General features: G+C 49.9%; 1 long non-coding RNA gene across 1 annotated transcript; it reads right to left on the bottom strand.

Annotated features, from left to right (window-relative positions):
- Positions 1-372: 372 nt before the first annotated feature.
- LOC135329199 (uncharacterized) lies at positions 373-15,492 on the bottom strand. The gene is made up of 3 exons (XR_010390564.1): positions 14,658-15,492; positions 5,599-6,738; positions 373-4,129 (listed from the first exon to the last, which is right to left on the bottom strand). It is a non-coding gene; the product is annotated as an uncharacterized LOC135329199 (long non-coding RNA).
- Positions 15,493-22,453: the final 6,961 nt, after the last annotated feature.

Raw genomic sequence — 22,453 nt, 5'->3', positions numbered from 1 at the left:
TGCTGTGGCCAAGCAGCAAACCAGGGACCACCATTTAGGGACAGGTCAGCCCAGTTCAATGGGTGTCACTTAGAGACCTGGAAAAGGTAGGGTATTGTTGAAGGTCTCATAAGGTTTCTACATGGCCAAAGCTGACTTGCTTTGGTGTCTGTACTGTGGCAGAAACCAAACCAAACTTCAATCTAAATTCAAGCGCTAGACCCATCGCTAGCTTTCAGCTCACAAAGCCAGGTACCTTTTTAAGGCAAATGCAAGCGTTATAATTCACCCTGCCCCTCTGACACACCCAAAGGCTAGCAAATGTTATTTATGCACTTCATAATGTTACACACAACTTGGATTACCACATGGGATCCAGTTTGTTTGGAACCGGGTCTTCTGAACCAGTGTAGTTTTGCATTAGCACAATTTTCACTAGTTCATAGATCTGAAATCAGATACAACAGATTTACTCACCAGTTAGCCATTTATTTAGACTAGATTGTACAGGGCTTTGTGACTTAAAATAGCAAAACTTCAGCATCAGGCAATAACAATAATACAACATGGTTGAGACAGAAAGATCACCACTGATTCACCATCCCATTACATCAGCATTACTATGCCAGGGAAATGCTGCTCATTCCACTGGTTTTAAAGGAGGATGAAGCACAGAGATTGCAAGGAAACTGAGAAAGTTGAGAGTTTCAAAAGAATTTGCAGAATTCAGATTTTTTAACAACAAAATACCTGTGGGTTATTCCTAGTCTCTGGGAACTTGCAGTTTGAAAACGGATGGATAAAAAAACATATCACAAAAAGCCCCTCTGGTCAGATTTTTTTTCCTTAGAAGAGCTCCTCTCTGAACCATAAAGCCAGGGTTCCTCTTTGAGCAGGCCCCTTTCCTAGACCCCTTCCCACCAAATAATTCTGTGCCCTCTTTCTTCATGCTCAGCTCCTCACCCAAGTACTCAGGAGAAGAGGGCCAAGCATGGGCCAAAAGTCAGCATGTCTCACAGAGAGCAACTGGCCAGAAGCTCACAACCATTTCACCCAGCAGTGTGAAGCATCTCTGATTCTGCACCCAGGGAGGTGGTGAATGTGGCAACACCATCCCAACCTACTGCGTTGTTACAAGTGGAGAGCACCAAATATCCCATGGAAGACAGCAAGCTAATTCAATATTCTCAGGAGGCTCAGCTATGCAGGTAGATACTTTCCATACCTGCTTCAGCTTGTGGAAAGTTTCCAGATGTTGCACAAAGAAAAGTACCAGCAGTTTGTTGCAGAACCTGAAAGGAAAGGCAGTGCTCACCTAGACATGTCTGAGCAAGCCAATGCTTTCTAGTCATGCTCTGAAGTACAGCAGCAGGGAGCATCCAGGGTTACCCAACAAATTCTTTTTGTTTGCAGTGTGGAAGGCCCACTGTTCCTGAGCGCTTGATGCATGTGGTGGTAGCACATAAGAGCCCATATCTTGGGTCTGGATGCCACTGTCAAAGCACAGGACAAGGAGACAGCTCATGTCTCCAAAATCTGTATGGCAGATTGCAGTCATGCTCCCTCAATCTGCTGCATGCCCACCAGTCCAGGACTGGTTCATCCTCATTCTCCCACCACAGCCATTCAGTCCTGGGAATTTCTTCTGTTGTCAGCCTTGGCACAGCTGGGCACTGCTCGTTAAAATTTTCTGCAAGCTGGAGGATGCAAAGGAAGTGAGGCCACCTGGCCTCTGGTTCCTCTGCACAGGAGGACAGCAGGCGTGAGCTGGGCCCAAATGAAGAGAGACCTATTGCCCCAAACTAACATTTTGAAGGAAAAGAAAAGCGCAGAAAACAGACCCACCACGCAAAGGGCACCTCCCCCGGTTCTTCCAGCAGAGGAAGAGAAAAAGCTTGTTTCAGATCAATAGTGGGAAGAGTCAACCCGAAATGAAAATGCTCTGCCCATGTTGGCTTAGAAGGGTTAAGACTAATGCTTGTGTTACAGTCGTAGATGTCATCCTCTGATGCTATTGCTCTGTCATCTCCTGAGCTCAGCTGCAAGCAGTCACAAACATGCCCAATTCTAGCATGGGCTGTCTTCTGTCTTACAGTCCTGTTAGGCTTTGCAAAGCAAAGATTGGAGCTTCCACATTAGCAGCATGGCTTCCTTCACACCCTCCTGACTGCGTCTCATCAGCAGGTCAAGGATTTGCTACTGGCTTGGAATATGCCCAAGAGCACTGCCAGTGCATGTCTGGCATAGAAGACAAGAATGGCAGGGCTTACACCCTGCAAGCGGTGATAAACAAGAAAGCAGAGCATATAAAAATGACTGGCACTTGAGATCTGGTCTTCCAGACACCTGCCAGAGATCTCAGACTGGGCAGGGGGTGCTGGGAGTGCCCCACAGTGCAGCCCCGGGTTGAGCCTTCCTCCATGCCAGCCCGCACTCCTCCCTGAGAGAGGTCAGCTCCAGACCTGGCACAGACTCACAACCGTCCCACTGCCGTGTGCAAACAACCGCAGGGTGAAAAAGCAATGCCACTGATTAGACAGACATGCTATAAATCAAAGCAAGATGGGGAGAAAAGTGAATGGAACAGGAAGGAGGACAAAGATGAAAACATAGGAATACACGAGCAGGGGCCTTTCAACAGAAGTGCATTATATAACTAATCGCATAAATGAAAAGAGGGACCCGGGAGCTGGAGCCTCCCGGGTGCTGGAGCTACACATTTAACTCTGCGGAGACACAACCCAAAATAGCCATCATGGGATAAAGTTTCTGGGGCAGCTCTATTCCAGGATAAAGCAACTTTTGGTCCAGAATAGAGCACGTACTGGGGGAGCAACTCAGGAATAGCACCGGCTGACTAGCTGATGGCCCGACAGCTATTCTGGTGTGTTTCCCTGTGCAGACAGGACCTTGCTAACACCACTAAAAGATTTCCTGCCTGTCTCCAGCCAATGTTTGTTAGGGAGAAAACTGCCTTAGAGCAGGGGGAAGGGAGCCGCCTGCTAGTTTTCCGGCTTAGTTCATTTTCTTAGAATTTCCTCTGCTGGTTCCGTTTCTTTTTGTTTGTTTGTTTGCCTCAACATTCTTTTTGACAGCTGGAAAAAAAGAGTATGTTTTCATTACCATGACAATGTGCTTCTAAACTTTTGATGGGTTCGAGACATGCCAGGAGTTCCAGGACAGCCAGTCATGTTGGAGAAGAATTACCATAGCTTCCCGAAAAGAGGACGCGTTACTCTCAAACGGGCTTAGGCACACATGGCCATGTACTGTCTCCTGTACTGACCCCTTGTTTACTCTGCAAATATGGTATTGCTTACAAATTGCTTGTGCCTGCCATCAGATCACAAGGCTGGGCTCCATCAGCATAATATTACTTCATACTGGATCTTATGCAAAAGAAAAAAAAGTATCACACTTTAAGGCTATAAAAATGTGGGTGGGAATATTTTCCAGTGTGTGTCATTTTCTATTAAGCCCAAAATTCACATTCTGCCTCTTGCTGTTCGTGTTTTTGTCTCTGAAACTCATTTTTTGTTTAAGATTCTGTAACTCCTTTCTCACTCCCGCTGCTTTGATTCTGCATGAGGAGAGCTTACCGGGAGCTCCCCGGGAGAGCTGCAGCACCCCCGTGGCCCATGGTGTCTGCCCGTTGTGGATGGGGAGGCAGCAGAGCAGGCTGGCCCGGTGGTTGGGTCCAGAGGTGGTTGGGTTTGATGGCTTGTTTCAGTGGGCTCTGCCAGTGTGCAGTGCTTTTCCCATCCCACTCACTACTTTGGTATCAAACGGCGGTCTGGTCCAAGTGTCTGAGTCCTCTGAAGTGCCTTCAAAATGTGCAGGGAATGGTAGTGAGGCATACACCCAGCTGAGTAAGAGGCTGGAAGGCATCGCTAAACTCAGAGGGGTCCTGCACATGAGTATGGGGGCAGCCTTCTTCTGGCTTTGCCCCAGGGTTGAAGTCAGTAGGGCGTGCTGGTGTCTGCAGCCAGCTGGAGAAGCACAGGCTCCCTGGGGAGGAATGGCATGCAGGGAAGGGAATAGCGTGGAGCAACTCGCCACGCGGCTGGCATCTGCCCTCTCTTGGAAGGCCACGACTGTTGGAGAAATCGCGGACTATGTAGCTGGAATAAGGGCGTCACAACGTGGCCTCCTGGGAAGACAATGGAGCAATTGAGAAAAGATGTCACATGCGATGAAGAAGAAGTCCTGCAATGACATAGACAGCAAAGAGCACTGTGTGGACGTTCTCCCCTGTTGCTGTTCTGTATATGTTTGGAGAACATTTTTACCCATTGCCATATACACAGGTTGGCTACTGCTTTCAGCTGGATTTTGCCAGAGGAACAGACAAGTTCCTGTCTCTGCCTGGAGACCGCTGCGTGCTTCTCTTCTGGAGACTATGCATCCACTCCTACACCTCAGCTCTGCCTTCATCCCTACCAGAAAGCTACCCAGGCCTGGTTAGGAGATGGTGAAGCTATGAGCCAGACAGTGCCCCAGGTTTCTCCCCTTCACTGCACATCAACTTTTAGATAACCACTATTTTCCCGCCTTATAATCATACACAGGACAAGTCCCTCTTCCATTACCTGTCAGATCACTACCTGCACATCTTTCTTGAGCTAGACATTTTTGTGCTGTTGAAAAAGAACCAATAGGGCTTTCTTCAGCATGGGAAAACGGAGTGGGAGATCGATGCACTGAGAGGCTTGCCATATGTGTATGCTGCTGTGAAAAAGTGACCTTAACTCTGTTTGCAGTTAGCATTGCTCGTTCTCCCACAGGGAGCCCTGGGAACTGCTCCTTGTTAAAAGCACACTACTCATTGAAGAACGATGCAAATCTTGCCTCCTCTTTCTGATACTTGTACCACCTGGTTTATCTGTCACAACAGTACCTAAAGTATCTTAGATTTCTATCAATGTCCCTGTGAGCAAGAGCGGCAGGCTGGAAGGAGCATTTTTCACCCACTAAGGTCGTATTTAGCTGGTGTTCACTTATATCCTTTACTGTGCCAACTCTGATGGTCCCCAAAGTGTCTGTGGTATTTCATCTTTTCTTGAAAACAAAAGTGTACAAAAAACCAGCTCATCCCTCTCATGGGAAAGCACAGTATTTCAACATCTGTTTTTCTGCTGAAGCTGGTGAGCAGTTTGCATATTACGGAAATATTAATGGAATGATGAGTTCAGAACCTTTTTTTCAAATGGAAGCACTGGGTAGAAAAACACTGTGGGTGATCAAAGCAAAACATTTGGCTTCAATATATCAGTTTGAAATGAAGCAGGTTGTTTCAAGTTTATCTATTAAAGAATTAGAGAATTTAAGGGAAGTGATTTTTTACCCCCCAGTGAAAAATTTTAAGGAAACCTCATACACATGGCTGTAAAATTTTGAACATCAGTAGTTAAAACTTTCCAGGCCTTGTTTCTGTCTGAAGCCAATTGCTTTTCCCAAATTTAAAACAAAATGTTTCTGTCATTTCCCTGAGAAATATACAACCTTCTTCTCAATTAACAAACAAATAATCTTACAGTTTGTGTTTTTTGAAGAAACTTAGCAATAAAGTAGAAAGGGAACTGAAGTGATGTAGGGAAAAAATAGGGAAAAAACACTCACCAAAGCAAAGTTCTTGGAAGTACCCTGATGATGGTGCTCTTTATTTTGTGCCTTTCCCAGCCCTCAAAAGTTTGCTGTGTGTGTGCAGGTCAGAGAGAAGGTGGGGCAGCCTCACATGCAACCAAAATCTGCTGGGTATAGCTTGTAAACTAGGGTGTAGGCTTGGCACAAGCAAGGCAGAGGCATCAGCAGCTCTCTCGTGCCCTGTTCTTGTCCCATGTAACTTGGGAGGGAGTAGAAATAACCAGAAAGTGCTGGAATTCCTCCTGGATGATATAAAGCCAAAAGAATGACTGGCTGCAAGGGGCAGTTCTCAGGTATGACCGTGAGTGGTGGTTTGCCACATCCATGGCTCTTCCCTTCTGTCCCGGGTGCAGGAATGACTTCTGTGCACTAGCATTGCACTGACATCGCAAGAGGCTCCGGGGTGGCCAGGTACCGCTTCAGATGATGGCCTGGCTCTCCCTGGTCCCAGAATGGCACAAGGCGACTGCAGGCCAAATAAAAACCATGTGCAATCAGGTCATGGCTGTCTTCCCTTTAACACCCATGAACAAAGGAAGAGGATGACACACATGATTTTGGATTTGTGGCAGAAACCCAGGTTAGAGGAGATTCAGTGTGGTCAAGAGAGCAGCTTTAAGGTTAACGTTGTTTTCCTCATTTTAGCAAGTCCCTGTTGAACAGTCGAAGGTGGTGATTCAATGAGGCTCTGGTATTGCCCGGAAACAGCAGAGCCCCAGGCCTGCCTGCCCTCCTGATTGCCAAGCGCTAACCAGAGCCGATGGAAAAACAGAATGAACACCACACTCACAACATCTGTCCCATCGGGATTTCGGGGACGGTGACTTTTATTCACTTTCTGTCCTGGATCCAGAGGAAAAGTCATAATCCTAAGGGCTCTGCAGCCCTGATGGCTATCTTTCCCAAGAGTTATCCTGACACTGGGGCAGTGCAGACAGCTGTGCTGGGAGATATGGCACAGCCCAGTATCCAGCCAGAGGGACACACACGGAGCGGGGCCACAGAGAGACACAACTTGTGCCAGCCTGCCTCAAAATGAAACACCGACTGGTGGAACGGCGAGCTGCGATGAAGTATTTTCCCCACCAGGAAAGAAGGTCAAACATCATTTTTTCCCTGGAAGAAAGAGCTCAGTTTAAAAAAAGAAAAGAAAACAAGGCATTTCTGTATAGGAAAATGTTTCATTTGAAATTTCTTGAGCAATTTTACTATTTAGTGACTCAATGCTAATGTTAATACCTTGTAAATGAAGTTAAGTGGTTTCTAGTTAAAGGCCTTCTCCCCTTCCTGAGTGGTTGCTAAGGCCTGAGTTACTGCCTTCATCCTTACAGACTGCTTCTGGGCAATGCTCTGTACTAAACCCGCCTGAATGAGTCATAACTGCTTTCCCCTCACATAAGCTTTAGCTGGACGTCATTCACCCATACTGATGACGTTGCTTTTCTGCAGCAATTTCTCTGGTCATTGTCTAGGAAATAATTTGCTTTGTGAAGTCTGCTTTAAATTACCTAAGTCTCCCTGGACCTGGGAGATAGTGGGTTTAGAGAGGACCTTCTTGCAATTTTATTCCTGAACTCCTTATCTCAGAAAGTTTTAGCTGCAGATTCCTTCATCCAAAAATCTCTTTCCTCAGAAGGCATGAAAAGAATTTCTTTTTCAAAACCAGAAAAGAGGTGGTGAATTTGAAAACTGTCTTTAAAGCAGAATCAGTCAACCAAAACTGTCCGTGGGAAGTTCAGAAAACCCCATGTCAGGACCTGCCAGCCTGCTTCAGCCCATGTGGGGCCCCTGGGGCTGCTGCTACGCATTGAGGATCTGGCCCTGTGTGCTTCTACCTTGCTCAGCAAAGGTGGAAGCTTCTCCTTTGGAGGTGGTATTTGCCGCATACAGTGGACACATGCTGAGGCTACAGGATCCATGCTGAGAGCTTAGAAGAATCCTAATTCTGAATTCCTTTGCTTTCAAATGAGGTTTTAATGACTGTGATTTTTCTTCATCCAGTTAATTAATCCTTGGCTTAGTTACCTTAATATATTTGGCCTAAGCACTTTGCAATTACTTGTGATGGGTCTTGGCCCTGCTCTCTGAAGTCCCTGGGAATGTGTCCTCAGTTCAGAGCCAGATCCAACCCTGCAAGGATTTCTGCCGGTCTTGCCAGGGCGGTGTGCCAGGAGCTGCCAGGTAATCCCCATTTAATACTGGCCCATGGTCTGGACTTAGTGGCCCATGGAAGAACAGCTTTTCTTTGCAAGTGGAGCAGAGTTATCAATACAGCGTAAGCATCGCGGGTCTGGCAGTCTGATCTTCTGCCCTTAAACCCCACAACTCCCCAAACAGCACAGCCCAGAAGCTAATTGTATCTGCAATGCTGACACCATGCACTAGCAGGAAGAAGGAAAGCAGGGGAATGTGAGTCTTGCCAGTATCTGATCGGGCTTAAAGGATGCAAGTCTGGGACTGCCATGTATTTGGATTGCTTTGGACAAGCCCTCTTTTTCTATCCTGGAAGTTGCATGAAGGCAGAAAAAGAAGAATTTGGCCATTTCTCCTGGGTTCTGGACAGGACACTGCAGCAGAAGCATTCCTTCCTGCTGAACAGGCTTGCCAGCACTCTCCAAGCCCCACAAATCTCTAAAACTTTCCCACTACAGCAAAACCAAGCAAGCAAACAAAAAGCCCACTTCGGCTCTAGCAGGATGCTTGGTTCCTTTTCATTTTCCATTTAAATATTTTTTATGGCACATACTAATGTGAAAAGTTTCAAAAACACCCCCTGCCGAATGGGAAGTTGTGCTTCCAAAATATTGCAGTGAAATATTTCAATTTTTTCATAAAAAGAAATAATAAAAAGGATTTGGGGGCAGGGACAACTCAAACACAAGTTCTCAGTTTGAGGGAGTTGGCCTGAATATGGAGCTTTGGCTGAAAAATGCTGTTCACTTAAAAACATTGTTTTCATCTCTCCTGTTAGCTCACACTCACTCTTTACATTAGACAATGATCCCAAATTATGTGCATTGGACAGCAACATTTGCCTCTAGCAGGCCAAGAGCACAGATATAAGTACTTTAATTTACACACACAATTAGTATAATGGGCCTGGTGATGGTAGGGGTGTTAGGCCTCCCAGGCAGGCTGACTCCCATGTTCCCTTCCCCCATTTCATTAGTGTTAGCAAGGCAGGTTAATCTCTGGAATCTGTCATCTAGCTCCCTTGACATTCCTGGCCAGCACCACACTAGTCCTCTGTGTGCTCCCTCTCTTCTTGCCCTCCTTTGGTGGGCCAGGTTGGTCTTCCTGGGAGCTGGGGTATCTCCATCCTCGGGGGTAATCCATGCTTGACTCAACAAGGTCCTAAGTATCCTGATCTAACTTTGCTCTGGGCAGGGGTGGTAGACTCAGGATCTCCATGGGTCCCTGCCAACTTCAGTGATTCTGGGATTTCCCGGTGATCCAGCTTTGCCAAGCAGAGAGCCCTTTCCTCCCCTTTGATCTTGGTCTCTTGTCTATTTATTGCTGCTTTCATGTTTCTGACAAGTTAGGTCCCAGAGGTAGAGGTCCTGTGCTCATATCCCACCAGGTGGTGAATCGCTTGAGTCCTGCTTCCCTGTGCTCTATGGCTGTGCTTCATGAGCCGAGTTTGCCCCACAGGCAGGAGCAGCCCTCGCAGAGCCCTGTGCCCCTTGGCCATGTTGCCAGCCTCTGCTCCTCGGAGGAATCTGAGGCTCTGCATGGGGGACATCCAGCAAAGCCAGCCCCAGGGCTTTGCAGCCCCATCCAACCTGATGATCCCTGCAGAAATATGTATGTTCATCAAGAATCAAGGTTGACAGATACCCCAGACAGGCTCCAGACAGTGGGCAGTGTAACAGGAGCAGGGCTGGTCAGCACACAGGGCTCTCCTGCGGTCCTCAGTCCCACAGGAGCCTGCTTTCCATCATGGCTCCAGCCACCTTTCTCCTGGCCTCCCTCCTCCTTCTGTGCCCCTCTCTGCTCTTCAGAATAGCTGGCCCCACTACCCTCCACGTTTCCTATTTTTCCAAGGTCATATACACGGGCAGCCTCTCTGTGGCAAGCTCACACCACATCTGTGGGTGAACCGCAGGGCTGGGCTAGCCTACTGTACATGGGTAACAGATGCTTGATTCATCATTTCCAAGGCTGAAGACATTAATTTTCTCATCGGGTCTAACTTCCCGTGGAGCTGCAGGACTCCAGGCACAATCCAGATTGTTGAGCTACAGCACGTTGTTGTGATGCTCATGGTTTGCAGGGTGAAATTCTCCCCCACAAAAGCAGGCTTTCCCTCAGAGACTCTGCATGAGGATGAATTCACTAGCCACTTACCAGTCACCAGTGCTGTTCAAATTGACTTCTAGTTCTGGCCAGAAACTTTTGACTTTGAATCCGAGCCATTGGCTCTCAGTAGAAATCCACTTGGGTTTCTTACAGACCTGTTTAAAGGTTGGAAATTACTCAGCTCTCCCAGCTTCTGGGCTTGGAGATGTCTCTTAGTCTGTATGTGTAATCTGCTTCGATGCTTTTTATTCCTTCTGACTGAGAGAAAGCCAGAGACACTCTCTTCAGCCAGGCAGTGCTGTGCTGTGAAAGGCATCGGGTTCAGCTTCTGGGAGATTCCTACTAAAAATATTGAAGCGATACCTTTTTGAGCCAGCACCCTGGAAATTACGTCTCATTTTCTAAATCAGCAAGGAGCAATGCTTCCCCATTGCAGCAGTAGTTTTAACCAACAGATCTGGAGGAGGGAAAGATGTAGAGACATAAAGTACTGAGTCAGGGCAGTGGAGCTGGTAGTCTGAACACAGAGCTCTTCCGCTGGCCAGAAGCAAATGTAGAAGTAGCCGGGTTTGGCCACAGACCTGCTCTTACGGGAAAAAAAACAGCAGTGCTAAATCACCCTGCTAATTACTTCCATTAAAGAGAAACACTCATAAACAAAGTCTTCTCTTGGCTCTCCACCTCCTTCACCCTGCCTCCCCATCACCAGTGGGTGTCAGTCAGCAATAGGGGAAGGCCCAGCCCCAGGGCTGTTTTTCATCTGTCTGAAGCTGGGGTGCTTGGATGCTCAGGGGACCCAGCTAGAGCTAGCCTGCATTTGAAACCCACCCTTTATTACTAATTATTACTTCTTCTGGAAACTTTTCTGGAAGGTCTTGTCTGTATGTTGTGAAGGACTCATTCCAAGGAGCTTTTAGAGCAGATAAAGTAACCAGTGCCTTGTTTTCTAAAGATACATGCTCATAAGAGATTGTACCAAACTCTGCGACAGCCAGGGTGGGGGAGATGTAGTTAATTGTCTTAACTTTGGAACATAGTGGTCCAATCTCTGTACCTGCAGAGCTCTCCACAGGGGAAACCACATCTCCAGGTTGTCCTCTCACCCCTCTTCCCTTGGTTCAGTGCCTAAGATCCAGACATTTTACAGGCTCAGGTGGGGACATGTAGCTGTTTCCACAGGGAAAAACATCCTACATCCCAGCCACACTTGTGGGCACTGCCTGAGTCCAGCTCACTGATGCTGCAGCAAAGGATCTTGGAAAGCAAAATTGTATGGAGAAGAGCACTTATTGGCAAGGTGGTCTCCTGCCCTCCAACACCCTCAAGCTGTTCATCCACGGCACCATTACACCTGGGAGAACAGGTCGTTCCCCCCTCACGTGTTCCCGGGAATGTATTCCTCCCATTCGGTAAGTGAGGGTAGGGACACAGTGCAGTATCACTTGGTATGCCTCCCATGAGGGTTTCATTTCTACACGTTTAACCTTTGGAAGCTTTTATCGTTATGCAAGGCAGGAGCTTTCCCAAGCATAAAGCCAGGCAGTGACAGTTTCTGGACTCCGGACATCAAGATTTGCTCTACAAGAGGTGGGCAGTGCTTGTTCGTTTCCATCTCCAGCCTATGATAATAACACAAATGGAAGCACTGCCAGCTATTGCCTCACTACACCAGCTGCTTAGCAACTGCAAGAATAGCCTGAGAATATGCGTCGCTGTCAAGATTTCTTGTTCGGTCTTCCTGGCCTTTGTAAAGATAATCAGGGCTGAATGAGTTTTGGAATAAATGAATTACCCTTATCTCGTGCTAACCCAGGCCTGCAGGCTTTGCTCAACCCCTCTCCACCATCACTTGTCTTCTTTCCATAACTGCAGTTTGTTTCTTCAGCGTGAGGGAAGCCAAAGTGAGCACACCCTTTCTGAGCTGGCTCCCTTCCTACCACCACTCTGCAGAAAGTTATACCCTGGTGCCCCTGAAACTAGTACGCTACCAAGGAGCCTGCACCAGAGACCCCTACCCACCCAGTGCAATAGTCACCCTCATGTGATAGCTGTCCTGACCCAGGGCAGCACTTCACATGGACTTATGGTTAAGGGCATGAATAATCTTCAGGGCATCCTCACAGACTGTCCTGAGAAGGGGAAGACTTGATACAGAGTCTTCCTAGTGTCTTCCTCACAGCCAGCCAGTCTCATATACAGAGTTCACAGAAAGAGTGGCTTGGAACCAGGAGATGAGAGACTGGGCTGCCAATTCAGCAAGCTGGAAGGATGCTTCTCAGCCTGGCTACTTTTTCTCCCTCCCCTTCCTCCCAGCCTTCTTCCTTACCTGATCACTCTTATACTCTTAGATCCCTTTTTTCTCTTTGTTCTTCATGAGCTTTCTCGCCTTTCTGCGCTCTTGCTTTATTCAACTCCTTCAGTCAGGCTTAGAAGGGCCGATAGCAGTGGACAACTCATTGGGTTGGTTTCCTACACAACACCTTGCTAGAAGTCTGTGGGCAATGAAAGATATGGATGTCCTGGAGGAAATTCATAGGAGAATGAAATTTCCATTTCACTTGGCTCTACTGGCCATCCTTATTGCTGCTATCACTTCTTCTGCAACTGCTCCTGGCAGAAGCCCCTTCCCCAGTGTGTGACAGACAGGAGATGGTAGGAAGGCAGGGACAGGCAGAGCCAGGACTAAAGAAAGCATGTGAGAATTAACACCGACTCTTTGTTTTGCCTTTTATATACTTTCAGTCTTTTTAAGCTACTATGGATGTGCTTCCCAGCCTGATTTTTCTGTTCCTGCTTGTTCTCTTGCCCTTCTCTGGAAAAACAGAGATGAGAACTGTATCAATAATCAGACTAAGGAAGAAAAAGGTTTTATACTCATCAGCCTGCTTAATAGAAAAGAAATTCCCAAGTGAAAAATTGCCCTTTCCCTGCACTATTCCCACTTCCTGAGTTCAGCTTTTACCAGCTGTGAAGCACTGGGAAGCTGTGAAGGAGCCATGCTGTTGTGTGTTATTATAAAAGTATTAGAACACCAAAGGGTAAGGAGTGTGACTCAGGTCCTGCCCTTCCTCCACTTTCCAGCTGGCATCGTCCTCCTCTTCCTCACTTTATGACCGTTGTCCAGCCAGGCTTATTGAAAGGTGTCACAAAGTGCCAGACAGCAGAGAGGAAAACCCGCTGTTTGGAACAAGGTGTTCTTCAGCACAAACTGTATGAAAAACAAATCATGTCAGAAGATCAAGGCACTTTGCCAAAACACCCTGACCCCGTTCCCGCAAACAGAGCATGTTTGACCACCTTTCTTCTTTGACAAAAAGCATTTTTGTGCCAGAAACGGTTCAATCACTTCTCCTGAGTCAGATTCTGGTAGTTGGTGAGGGCTGGTACTATCGGTGACAGCCAGAATAGCTGTGAAACGCCTGTCTGACCTGCCCCTCCAGGATAAAGCTCAGCATCTGTGAATACTCAGAAAAATGTCTCATCTTCCCCCCAGACAAGGCGAGGTTGCACAGGATAAGGAGACATTTGCTGTTGCTCATCGGCTGCCAGAACATCTGAGGTATCCCAAAAATTCTGCTAAGATTAAACAACCTGGGACTGAACCTGGAGCCAGCCCCACCAAGCATCTACTCTCAAAGGCAGACAGAGGAGCAGGGAGTCCCGGCAGTGTTATCTCAGATCACACAGGTCAGCCAGCCTCTTTGGGATGCAGATAATGTGGTAGGTCATGGCTTGAAATAGCGATTCCCATTGCTTGGACTACTGCCAGGAAGTAGTGAGAGAGGGTGATGTTGCTTATGTTCATCTTGAGCAAAGACGAACAGCGGGCTCTTGCCATATGAAATGTTGTGAAACCGTTTCCTTACTTTCCTTTTAGCCTAAAACAGTAACCCACAGGTCTGCCATTAGGCTGAGCCATGGACTGGAAGTTAGACTGATAGATCTGTGATCTGGTGATCTGGCTGCTGGACCTTGCCTCCACCAGTGTGCCCAGGACGGGGAGGAGGAAACAGTCCTTCCCTCTGCGATCGTTCCACCTCGCTGCTGACTGAGGCATGAATCTCTGCTCTGTGGAATGTATGATTCGGCACCCTGACCCACATACCAGTGTTCAGGCGACAGGGCCCTGACTCATTTTCCGTGTGAAGTAACATACTTGGGGGAGGGAAAGAAAAAAAAAACAACAGTAAATCCTTGCAGGAGCAAATGTCATTTACTTTCATGGCTGCAAGGAGCAGGGTGCAGGCAGCGTGCATGAAGCCTGAGGATCTAGCAGGGATACATGAGCCCTGATTTGCTCCATGCCTCTTCCCACAGGCCCTGACTGCCTGGAAACCTTTAGGCATTAAGCCCAGGCTAAAAAGCAGCTTTCAGCCCCAGCTACCCCTTGCCTGTCACGTGCCTGCTTGCCCTGTGCACGCTGTGCACCCTGACCTGAAGGCCTTCCTGGACCCCCACGCGCCTGGGTGCTGGTCCACAGGAGGGCAGAGGCATGTTCCCAGGGAGGTCAAATTGCAACAAAGACAGAGGAGTCTCTAAGCAGCAGCACTGCAGGGGAATGAGGAGCCAGGAAAGGGGAGGGAGGACAGGAGGGAGTCGCAGCCATGCCAGGGAACCTGCAAGGGGAATAGGGAACAGCCCCTGCTGCCTGCAGGGCTGGATGGTGTGGCTGGGATTCCAGTGGAAGCTCAGACAAGCAGACACCCGGCTACCACTGAATCAAGCTCCTTACTCACCTGGGCTCCCAGCTCCCAGCTCCCGATTCATCCTGAGAAATACGCCTTCCAACAGTTGCAACCACTTTTGGGACACACGGAAAGGAGCACATGCAGCATCCGGAGTCCTGCGTACAGTGGACCCAGCAGCTGCTAAACCCCTGCTCCGGTGACCTGTGTGAGCTGCCATATCCCCAGGGGCTGCACTGCCAGGGGAAGGCTTGTCAAAGCATCCCCAGATGCCTCTGGCTTGGGCAGGCTATGGGAAAGGTGCCCAGAGGACCAGATCCCGCCAGCCACCGCAAGCCAGGGCTACTCCAGTGCCATGTTTGGCCCCAAATTTGCCTGCTACAGGGCCAGGGTAATCATGAGATTGGTAGCGGGAGTACAGTTGGGGAGTGAGTGTAAGGAGGGAGAGAGCCAGAAAGCTTGTCTGCCTGGTTTTTCAAGGTCACAGAGGTGGTGGGAAGGAAAGAAAAGAGAGAGAGAAAAAAGAGTTGACTCAGAAACCGCAGGGAATTTTTTGCCTTTTTAGAATACTGGGAAGAGAAAAAATAGCCACAGTTATTCAAAGCATCCAGGATAATAACAGCCTGTTTACTGTTTATATGCAAAGATGGCAGGCAGGCAGCACAGCGCAGGGAAGAGGAATGAGGAATTTGCCGGGCTTGCTCCGCAGCATGACCACTTCTGCTTATCCAAGCAAAGCGTAGGGCAAATCTCCCAGCCTGCCCTCACCCGGGTGAGGGGGAAGGAGCTGGGCCGGCATGTTGCAGGCACCTCATCCCCGCTGCCAGCATAGGTTGGGGGCGAGGAGTCAGGTGTCCGAGTTGGGGCATCCCATCCACTCCCACTCCCACTCCCACTCCCACTCCCACTCCCACTCCATTCCCGTGGCAGATAAGGCTGGGCAGTTCTCATCTCAAGGTTGGAGGTGTCACTGTGGGTATGCAGGACCCTCGCGGGGGGCAGCAGCAGACATGGGTGGCTCTCATCCACTGTAGCTTGCAGCCTGGTGAAGATGGGTTCATGCTGGGGCTAGGTGAGGAGTGGGAGGTGCATGCATGTGTCGTCTTCCACCATGTCTGTCCCACGGTGAGCAGCCTCTACGAAGAGCCAAAGAGGGACAGTCTAGGGGCACAAAAGAAACACTTCTGAATTGCAGGTCAGGCTGAAGCACTGGGCAGGCAGCCCCTGGGCCAACATTTTGAAAATCGTCATTAACCACTGGAGTGGGTCACCTTGCTTTGGCCTGGGGGAATGAGTCTGGGGTGAAGGAAAGCCCAGCAGGCCTCACCAACTGCTTGCAAAGGGGTAGAGGTAAGGACAGCGAAATGGAGAGGGACACTGCAATACCTGGGAGAAAAGGAGGCATGGAGGGAGCTGGGAGGAGGGAAGGAGAAAGGGCTTTGAGATAGATGTCAGGCAGGGCTGATGAAGGAGAAACAGCTGGCTACACTTTCCTGATTCCTTATCTCCTCACAGCCAGTGCTCGAGAGGCAAACAGAGCTCTGCTGTTGGAGGAAAGCGGCCATCTCAGAAACACAAGTTTGCAGGATCCCCCCAGCTGCCAAAAAAGACAGAGGTTAGCAGGAATTTCACTAGAGCTGTTGGGTACATTTTTAAAATAGCTGAAGAGTGAATCACAAGGAGGACATTTCTCTGCTCAAATACGAAGCTGGCAAACGTGAGTTGTTAGCCCCTGGGTGAATTGCCCAGAAAGGGGAAAAGAGGACAAGGCAGAAGGTGTCCCTTCTCCCATGAGTAAGTCTCCCGCAAAGTAGCATACTCCCAAACTGTTCATACACAAACTTAATGAGCTCTTTAGCTGTGGACCACATTCAGTTCATGCCATCCTCACTGAACTCATTCAGAAGCACTACTGGGTGCTCCCTCAGCCATGTTGCTTAATAAATGGAGCATCCTCGCCCTTCCAGAGGGAACTGCATCCACCCTGCACATGCAGAGCACTGCAGCAACTCCGGCCGGGTCAGACATGCTCCTGACACAGTGCCAAGGTCACAGCACAACTGGGCTTTCACAAGCCAGATGAAGAGCCAGATTTTGCAAAGAGCAGGCACGGCCCTTTGGAGAGCTGGACCTCTTGCCTCGTCATCGTTGTGTGTTTGAATGCCCCCCCCCCAAACAACAACATCCACCCAAAACCATCGTACCTTTCTCTGCTCCGGCACGTTAGGCACAATGATACGCACTGATGCTCTGCAGGAACAGAGAGGGGACTTCTCAGGGAGGGGGCAGGTGGAAGCTTATGACTGCAGTAGAATGCAAAGTCTGATGCAAGGACTCAGGGAGGGGAGCATTTGCCTTCTGGTAAGGGGAAAGCAAGGGGACAGACCTTGCTCTCCACCCAGCAAGTTGCGAGACCTGTGCACAGAATGGAGCCCATGAGCCTGGGGGGTCTGGGGAGTGTGTGAACTTACCAGGGAAGGTGGCAAGGCAAGGAAGGGCTCTTCAGCAGGAGGAAGGTACTGGGGGAAGGGGTTTGCATTGCCCCCAGCATGATGCCCATGCTTTACTAGGAAGTAAAGTGCCTTGTGCAACCAGACAGTTCCCTGGGACATCCCAGAGATGATGCCCCAGGCTGAACATCTTTGAAAGGAGCCAAACATCCACCCCACGTCAGAACACTCACTTCAGTGCAGGCCAACAGCCCCGTGTCTTAGCACAGCCCACAGGCACGGAGCAGCTCCCACTTGCACAAGTGGCCCAATTTCCCAAAGCATTGGCCCATCCATGCCAGTGTTTCTTGTTTTGGGGGATAGCTCATGCCCAGCATGCAGCTCACCTGTTCCTCTCACTCAGCTGTGCTCTAAAAAGTCTCCACCAAAACCATCTCCCCAGCCACGGAGGAAACAGGAGACACAGTGTGCAGGTGTAGGAGTAAGGCTGGGTGAGCCCTACTCGTAAGGAAAGAAATGAAGAGTTGAGCAGGCATGGCAGGGAGATCTTCATTCCTATGGACCTAAAGAGCAAGCCAGGACTTGAGACATCAGTGTATAGGAGAATCCAACGTGGTTTGCCTGACTGGTTTGCTAACAAGCTTGCTGCAAGTCTGGCCTGCAGCAGGATTGAAGCTCCTGGCAACTCCCCCCCTGGCCCCGCCTGTGGCCAGGGTGGCTGGAGATGCCACTCTAAGCTACTAGCAGTGCTCTTGCAACCACACGCAGAGGAGAGAGGAAGGGGCTGGGGGTTAGCTGGCAGCGGGGTTTTTAGGGTAGCCCTCTCGTGGGGGGGTCCTTCCCCTGGCAGAACCCATGTGTGATCTCCATGGGAAAAGAGATGGAGAAATGGGAGGAGGTTGAAAGCCTGGAGCCTTCCTCCTCCAACTTCCTTCTCTAACTGAGGGAGCAGAAACTCTTTTGAAAGGAGGTCTTTCAAAATTTCCCCTGGAAAAATATTGGGTTTATTTTTAAGATCAGTGAAATTCCCTTTCTCCCAAATCCTGTTGAAAACCTAGAGATTTTTCTGCTTCTAAAAGAGCCATTTTCCATCACAAGGAATTTGTGATGAGCTTTTCTTTCTTCATCCAGCTCTGACATTTGGCAAATAAAAATGAAGAGGAGGTGCACTGGGGAGGGGCTACAAAGGGAGAAGAGAAGAGTGAAGAGCCAAAGACACTGGAAGGAACAGCCTGGTGGGGAAGAGGAGAGGAGAGGGCCATGGGAGGACAAGGAGTGGGAAAGGACCAGAGGGAGAGGGACTAGGGACAAAGGAGGGACAGGCCAAGCTCCATGGATGTCTGGAGAAATGAGGAAAGGCAGGAACCAGAGCTGTGGAAATACTGTTGTGGAGACACATGGGGGGGGGTCAACAAGATGCTCCTTGGTGGAGATGTGACTTAGAGAACAGCCATGGGACCCCAGTGAGATAACCAGCAAGAGGAGAAGATCAGCCTTATCCTGACAAGGTCTCTGCAGAGCCCATGGTCTCATTGTACCAGACACACTATGACCGCAGGAGGGACTATCCCTGTCTAAATAGCTCCCAGACCAGATGAGCCATCTCCCTGTCACCCACAAGAGAGCTGGTGCCTCGGGACATGGAGTGACTCACTAAAGCCACCAGGGTGACTGCGGTGGCATTCAGAGCAGAGCCCGCTGCCTTTTTTCCATCTCTCCAGGCTGCAGATGTGCAAGCGCTCCCATGGAAGATGATGCACGCAGGCACCAGCCCAGGTAGCAGCATGGCAGTTGTCTCCTAGCTACCTCTGTCTCAGACATGCAGGGATGCTGGGACCAGGGCAGGAGGAAGATAGGAGCTCATCCATGGTATTTGGAGTGTGACAGCAAAAGAGACACTGCCAAAGGGCAGCACTGAGCAGCCTGCGGCAGCCTAGAGGCAACCATTTCTCCAGCCAGTCCAGCTGCAGCAAAAGGGGAACATCATGGCCTCATCATGTCGTTTCCAGTAGAGAGTCATGATGCTCCCAGGTTACCCTCACAAGCAGCCTCTGAGCCAAAAGTACCCTAAGCAGTAAACTGGACCACGCGTGGGATGAAGGAATATGAGTCCAAGGGATGCCAGGAGTGGGGAAAAAAAAAAAAAAAAAAAAAAAAAAAAAAGCAGTGGCATGGAGATGGTGCAGAAAGGGCGGAGGGAAATACCAGTGACGACAAACTGATAAAATAAGCGATAACACTCCCACCACCTCCAAACCCGGAGCTGCCCTCTACAGAATGGTAACCTCATTTTTCAGAGCAGCATCTTCATGCCTCCTCTCTTCTCCTGAGAATTTGGGAGGCATTTCTTACCAGGAAAGCTATCGCAGGGAGTGCGGACCCTCCCTGTGCCCTCGTGGACACCACCACATCTGGAATGCAGCAGAGCTGCTGGGTGCCCAGGATGCCTGCTGGCTCCCTGCAGCCTCCTGGGTGGATGGGCTGGATTCAGGAGTACCACACCCTGGGGAACTGGCTCCCTTCAGGTCTCAAGTCCTTCTTCCCCCTTGCTGCCTGAGGAGAGCAGGTTCCTGTGGAACAGGCTAAGCCAGGGAGCTACATCCCGGAAGGCTGCCCATGTGGACGTGGCACCTTGATGTCTGCAGGTGTGCCCCATGTGGTACTTTATAATCTATGGCCTATGGTGCCTTTCCTGCAGCCAAACCCCAGGCTTGCTGGGGTGTGGGTGCATGTGATCTGTGGGCAGTGCAGAGAGCCGGTCACCCTTGCCCCTCAGCTCCCATGACATGACCTGCTTGTGCACACACTCCTAACCCAATTTAGCCAAAAATGAGCCACATTAGCTTAAACAACTTAAAGGGCAAACTATCTGAGAGAGCTAAGTGTGCTGCTGGAACCTCTCTCCTCTTTCCCATGCCTCCCCGCTGCCTTCCTTGTGCTGGGTTGAGCACTTGTGTGATGAGCTGGACCAGACTGTTGCTCTGGTGAAAAGTACCCCTACCAAAATAAACAAACAAAAAAATCCAAGCCCTGCTGGCATATCCTCAGGGTAGTAACAGGAGAAGCCGTGACCTCTTGCTCCAACCTGCCAGGCCTGGACCCTCTCTCCGGCAGCCTGATTCTTGCATTTACAGATGGGCTTTTCAGGCTGTATTCCCACCAGCTTCCCAGCTCCTGGAGACCTTACTGAGAAAGTCCTGATGGAGGAGGGCAGCAGCGGGTGCCTCACAAGAGGAGCTGATTCCCCCATTTGCATCGTCCCTATGCTTGACAACCTGTCTGCAAACAGCTAGCTTTGGCCAGACTTGCTGCAAGGATGATCTGCATCCGGATTTGGGTAAATAAACTGCCGGGTGTGAGAGCTGCGGTATGCCAGGAATGCCGTAAACCCTTCCTGAGCAATTGCCTGCAGTTTATGGAAAGCAGGAGGGGGTGGGGAGGAAAGCCAGGTACTGAGTCTGATCCCAGCATTGCTCAGGCTCTGCAAGCTCCCCAGGCACTTCTGTTTTTGCCTGCCAGGGATGGAGTGGGGCTCAGTTCCTGTCGTGCAGGACACCTGGAGCCACTGGGGTAGCCTCCCGCCAGCACTGGAATAAAGACATGGAACTAGCTGGTGAGATTAGCTATCTGAGCACCCAAATGGAGAAATACTAGATTGCAATCAAATACAAGCTAACATCAGGCAATGGCTTGGCATTCATTTGTGCTTCCCACGGGTGCGCCACGTGCTTCCTTGGCCCAGGGATGCTTCTGCCTGTGGAGACGCAGGAGGTCAAAGAAAAGGCAAAATAAGGAGTGCTGTCTCTCCGCTTGGCTAGGAATGGAGAAGAGATGGCTGTCAGGCTTTCTCCTCCCACCTTGAGGGGGCCTGGGGGGCATTGTCCACCCACAAAGGGGTTGTCGTCCTCCTCTCCGTCGGTGTGACACCAGTGGGTGACCCATCCAGGCTGATGGGACCGAGTGCCACTCAGCAGCAGGCTCCAGGCTCTCAGAGCCCCCAGGGCAACAGGAGGCACTGGCCCAAGGGGGCAGATGAGTCTAGGGGCCACTTCTGAGCCTCATGTCTGACCCAATTCTGGCCATCTTTATACCTCATTACCCCCACTCTGATGCCCTCCTGACCCAGGAGAAGCTGCAAGGAGTACAAACCAGTCTCCGTGCCAACTGCTGCCCTGTGCACAGACTGTCTCTGGTGGTTTCCCCCTCTAGGGAGCATCCACCCACATCCCCCAGCTGCCAGGAGCCCACTTGGTCCCCAGCATATCCTAGCTACCTCTACTCTCCCAACCCTGATGTTGCAGGGAATACGTATCCTGGAGCCTGGGACTGCCTTGTCTCCCTTCCTTCCCACAGCCTGTCCGCCCCCAACACCTGTATTCAAACGCGTTTGGATGCCCTCCTGGCACATTTCCAGCTTCAGCATTGGCATGTGACTCCCCGATGACCAGATATATCCCCACCTTGCCCAAAGCAACCCCCCCTCCCATAATGGAGCACAACACCATGACGAGAGAGAAAGGGATGTCCCTGCAGCTCCAGACTGGGCACCCAGTCCTCTCCGTTGTTGGCCCCGTTGTCTGGAAAGAGGCAACTCTGAAATGAAAGGGCCCCGTTGCCCTTTTGACATTTTTAGAGGCCGTATGGAGCTGCCCCCAGGCAGCTGGGGGGAATGGCAAGTTGGGGGAGACCCTGTATAGAGGTCCTGCCATGAGGTCCTCTCCCAACACTTAACAACAGACTATTTAAGACAAAGAACAACAAAACCCCTTAAACTAGCTGCTGAGTCTAGCACTGGTCTCCCACCAGGACTGCAGTGACTGGACTCTCTCAGTCATACTTCCAAGGGCATCTCCACCTTTTTTGGCTCAAGAGGATGGGCAAGAAGCCAACTGCTTTCCCTTCCCCTTCTTGCTTTGTGCCCAGGATCTTGTTCCTTCTCTGCAAACTGGCCCAGAGCAGAGGGGAACTTGTTTCCCTGCTTGCAAAAAAACCATAAATCATGGACCAAAGAGGGGTCCCATCTAGAGGCTTCCCACCTCTCTGGGCCTCTCTCTAACCCACTCTTATGGGGATGGAAACCTGTCCCGAAGCCCCAGGAACTCCAGCTTTTTCAGCTACTCTCCTTCCAGCCTCTCTGCCACTGCTTCCGCGTGGTCTTAGCGATGCACAGCCAAGGCTTCTCACTGCTGAGTCTTCTGCAGGAGCCACAGGTGCCTGGTAAGAGCAAACCAGTAAGAGACGCCCATGGAGTGGCTGTGTGTCACACACGATCGGAGATAAGTTCACAAGAGGGAAAGTCAGGTCAAAAAAATAGATGGGAAGGATCATCAGCATCACCATTCTGCAGGACTGTGCTGGGACCGGTGATGCTCAGCATATTCATAAGCCATCTTCCAG

This window comes from Dromaius novaehollandiae, chromosome 9 (assembly GCF_036370855.1).
Source record: "Dromaius novaehollandiae isolate bDroNov1 chromosome 9, bDroNov1.hap1, whole genome shotgun sequence".
Classification (NCBI taxonomy): Eukaryota; Metazoa; Chordata; class Aves; order Casuariiformes; family Dromaiidae; genus Dromaius; species Dromaius novaehollandiae.
Note: the sequence above shows the minus strand (reverse complement) of the source record. Positions and strands in the feature narration are given on the sequence as shown.